This window comes from Pinus tabuliformis, chromosome 7, assembly GCF_031772625.1.
Source record: "Pinus tabuliformis cultivar Carrire ecotype Pingquan chromosome 7, CPIR1, whole genome shotgun sequence".
Lineage (NCBI taxonomy): Eukaryota > Viridiplantae > Streptophyta > Pinopsida > Pinales > Pinaceae > Pinus > Pinus tabuliformis.
Genome location: NC_142293.1, coordinates 66,091,840 through 66,096,984, shown reverse-complemented (window position 1 = coordinate 66,096,984; position 5,145 = coordinate 66,091,840).

Here is a 5,145-nt window from a genome sequence, read left to right as displayed (position 1 = left end):
GTCATTATCATTATCGGTGATTCCTCTCGCGCTTGTTAACGGTTTTTCATCATTGACCGGTAATCAAGCGATGTCTTTCTATGTTCGACTTCAGCGAAATTCTCACATGGATCGACTTGTACTTAGAGTGAAGATCGAACGAGTTCGAAGACCCCGGATCTAGTTTCATCCGTCCGGGCTGCGATATGTATTCAGGAAATATAAAAGCATTTGTCATGTACATCATTGCAGCAGATGATCATCCTATTCAAAGGATGATAATTTCAGCAGAGAATTATCTGTCTATCATCAGACGATCGTCTGTTCTATGTACCAAAATGTATTTATAAAGCTGAGCATGGGAATGCCCGCCTCAGCTAGATCATGAAAACAGAATGAAAAATAATGTATTGTATTGTATTGTATTACAGGGCACCTCTCAGCACTTGAATGAACTTCGGATCCTCTGGATAAAGCATTTCACCCGATAAACGACCTCATACTTTAGGGGGCAACTGTTATAGACATTTTTGTGCCTTACAGCATGAAGCATGAAATGTCCATAATCAAAGGGATCCAAAGTCCCTAAACATGTTGTTCTTACCCCTAGAGGAACAAGGTCAGCAAACCACAGCACTTCAAATCAGTTCTCCACCTGAAAACGCTCAAAAACAAGGCAATTCTGGATCATGTCAACTGCTACACTGGCTACCTGCACTGAATGTCAACTGCTACACTGGCTACCTGCACTGAATGTCAACTGCTACACTGGCTACCTGCGCTGAATGTCAACTCCAACACTAGCTACCTGCGCTGAACGTGTTTGGACAAGTGGCAGGCTCATTTCTCAAGGTGTCAATGCCCAGGAAGCTTCCAAAATGACACTTGGATCAGGGAATTCACCCAGTGATGAGTAAGAGGTTCTTAAACTCCAAGTGGAAGCAAGGATCTCCAAGTGGACTCAAGAACTGAAGTATAACTGAAGTGGGAGAGGACACTAGTCAGCTTTATGCCAGCCTCAAGCTGACTCATCCTTTCTCCAAATCTCCTATATATAGAGCTCTCTCATGAGGTCTAAGGAGGCTGGAATTTTGTGCAAAGTAAGGAAGTGTTGTTGGTTTACAGTTAGAGCTATTGGGTGATTGCTTTTATAGAGGGGAAGAGGAGATTTCTTGCTGCTGGGGAGGTGCTGCTGGATTGGAGCCATTGATGGTTGTAACCTTCTCAGAACCCTTTTACTTCTATCAATAAAGCTTTGAATGTTCTCCTATATACTTGTATTGCATTGATGTATTGTATTTACTTGTATATCTGATTCACTCTAATCCATGCATCAGTTATGAGTACATGTTTCTTGTAGTTTTCCTTCTCTTGTTTGTGCAGGATCTTTGTGTAGCTGGACCGGCAAAGGGAGCAAGGAGCTGGGAACAAGAGACAAAGAGAGAGGATAGGATCGACAAAAGCGAAAGACACCGGTTGGTCAATCTTTTCTTCCTTCTCTGTACTTTCATAAAGGAAAATATCAAAGCTTTACTTTCAGTTGTTGCTAAGGACTGTCACCCTTAGAGTAGGGATAGGGTCATCCGAGTCGGATACTTTTCCCCACAACAACAATGGCACGGAATTGTTAACTTCATTAAAGAAATCGACATCCACTTACATTTTAGATCATATTCATGAGTGGAGACGTCGACGGCGTTTAGTGAAGGTATTTATTCCGGATCAGATCTTGGCCGAGTGGTTTGTAAAATCTTTGTTGCCAAAGATCACTCAATGTATCTAAAGCCGGAGTTGTTACTGAGGAGCAAGTGATTGCTCAAGCACAGTACCTTGACTTGGTCTATACTCAGTCAGGTACATTACACGAGAAAATCCCCAATCTTCCCAAGCAAAATCAAATCGCTGCAGCTCCTTCAGGATCTCATGCCGCCAATGGTATGATTGGCACGGTTAACACTAAAAGTAAGAAGAAGTCTTCCAAGAATTCTTCTCCCATCATAACCTTGCCTGATTCCCCAACAGGAGATTCTTCTGCAGAGATTTCCGCCAATATTCACGTTGTAGAATCATCTACAGCCAAATCAAAATCCGGTGGAAAGAAGAAAGGAAAGAAGAAGAATAAAACCGACAAAAATTCAAAGGAGAAACCTGAAAATCAGAATCCAATGATGAAAAGCGCAAACCTCATTATCCTTGTCTCATTTGTGACGATGAACATTTTACAAGAGACTGTCCTCATCGTGCAGAGGTTGCGAAGATTTTCAAGGGTTCCCAAACTCCTGCTGTTTTGAAGGATCCTTTTCCAGCTCAAGACAGTAAGATGATAGGTTTGTCCTCGAGTGCCAATGAAGAACCCATACTGATGATGCCCCATGTTAGGATTGCGACTCGATCTGAAGATTATGGTAGTAAAAGTCCTGTTGATGGTAAAGAAGAAGAATCTTCTCATTCTAATCCATCAACCTCAGCTCCCGGTTCCGATCCACTACAGATCGAGAAACCTAATCCAGACTTGGTAATCAAACCGCCCGCCAAGGGTATACTTCGAAAGTCAGATTTCAATCCACATGCGAGAGTGGCTCAAAGTTATAACATTGTTGAGGATTTAGTTGTTTCACCCTCAGCAATGTCGGCTTTGGAAGTGCTGCAATCATGTCCAGCACAACGTAAATTACGTTTGTCAGCTATAGGAGCTGTTGATATTCAGGACTCGGATCCAATAATTTTCGATCTAGAAAATAGTACACCGTGTTTGCCTCATCAAATGGCTTTCCAGATTCCAGTGATAGTCAAAAACAGGCCTATTCATCGTACTGTAATTGATGAAGGAGCCTCAACGTGTATTATGTCGATACAGTGTTGGAGATCGCTTGGTTCTCCTTCGCTAAATCAATCCCCGACGATTCTAAAGGCCTTTGATGGCCTTGGGTTTCATCCTTTTGGCATTCTACAGGATTTGCCTATAGGGGTTGAAGGAAAAACCGTTAGTCTAGATGTGGAGGTGGTTGATGCCCCCCTAGATTACAACCTTCTCTTGGGTCGAAGTTGGTCTTATGCTATGACAGCGGTCGTTTCATCGGTCTTTTGAGTAATAAAGTTTCCACATAATGGAAATATCGTAACAATAGACCAGCTGGCTTATTTTTCATCTGACCTAGCCTCTTCTGAGAGTATTCCGCATGTCGGTAAAACGACCATCCCATATAAGGATGTTGGAGTAGGACTAGTTAAAGATGTCGGTTTACTGGGAACTTTTCCTTTTCCTCCAATCAACGCATCGTCTTCATTTATGACCATTCATATGATCACATCAGACACCATTGTTTATGATGATCCTTGGATCATTCCTTCTAAATCTGATATAGACTCATTTGGTAATGCCATACCTTTGAGTCCATATGAAATTTCCTATGAAGTCGTGCAGTCTTTTGCCGACCCATCCTCAACCAAAATTGACTTCATGAATGTGGTCCGTGAGGAATCACTTTTCACATCAACCTTGGATTTAATCACGTTTTCTGAATTTTTTCACTCTGACGAGCAAATTCGTGAAATCCTATGTGTAGATGATTTACCATGGGAAGATCTCCATCACAGATCTTCGTTTTTACCCGAGAATGATCGTTTTGAAAATGATTTCTCATCAATTTTTACAACTAAATATGTCAAGGAACCTCAGAATCCAATGAAACATCCCGATTCAGAGTTAAATTTTGGAAACATCTCTCGAACTATTCCTATTGACATTTCGGTTAAGCCCGGAATTGTTGAGAACATTCATATAGGCGCCTCGTGTACAGATGACAAAATTCAGCTATATAAGGCCCTATTTCAAGAATTCTGCGGCGTGTTTGCCTGGTCCTATGAAGAAATGCCAGGAATTGATCCCGCGATTGTTGTTCATGAGATCAAGACTTACTCGGACGCTAAACCCGTCCAGCAACGTTTGCGTCAAATTCACCCACGAAAAGCTGTTGCAATTAAAGCAGAAGTTGAAAAATTATTGAAAGCAGGTTTCATTTATCCGATCCCGTTAACGGATTGGGTATCGAATATTGTTCCGGTTAACAAAAAGCAGGGAACAATAAGAATATGCATCGATTATAGGGACATTAATCGAGCCTGTCCAAAGGACAATTACCCAACTCCCTATATCGATCAAATTATTGATGATTGTGCCGGTAGCGAAATATTCTCCTTCATGGATGGTTTTTCCGGATACAATCAAATCAATATTCTACCTGCCGATCAACCAAAAACGGCTTTCATTTGTCCATGGGGGACATTTGCTTATTGCAAGTTACCTTTTGGGCTCAAGAATGCCAGAGCAACTTTTCAAAGGGCCATGTCTTATGCGTTTCATGACATCAAGCACATTGTGCAACCGTATCTCGATGACTTGCCTACTCATTCATTACATCGAGCTGATCACCTCGTCCATTTACGAGCAATCTTTATGAGGTGTAGGCATTATCGGATTCGATTGAACCCACACAAATGTGTCTTCAGTATAGAAACGGGTCGATTGCTGGAGTTTGTAGTTTCGAAAGCCGACATTCGCGTTGACCCCTCGAAGGTCGAAGCTATCATCAAATTGCCTCCTCCTTCGAGTCTTCACCAACTCCAAAGTTTGCAAGGGAAAGCAAACTTTTTACGACGATTCATTCCTAACTACGCCGAGGTTACAAAGGGTTTTACCCAATTGTTGAAGCAAAATACTCCATTCTATTGGGATGAGATAGCTCAGAAATCTTTTGATGCACTCAAACACGCGTTGACCCATGCACCGTTGTTGCATCCTCCCAACTACAACCAGGATTACTTCTTGTATCTCGCCACCTCTCATTCCACCATTGGAATGGTCTTAGTTCAGGAACATGAATTCGGAACTGAACATGTGATATATTACCTTAGTCGAACTTTAAATCCAACTGAGCTAAAATACTCACATGTGGAGAAATTGGCATTGGCAGCTGTTCAAGCTGTCCAACGTTTTCGTCACTACATTTTACTACGTAAAACTACAGTAATTTCGGATTGCAACCCTATGATCTACATTTTGACCAAGCAATTGCCAAGGGGCAAGTACTCTAAATGGATTGTTATCCTGCAGGAGTTCGACTTGGAATTCGAAAAATCCAAGTCTAAGAAATCTTTAGTTTTTGC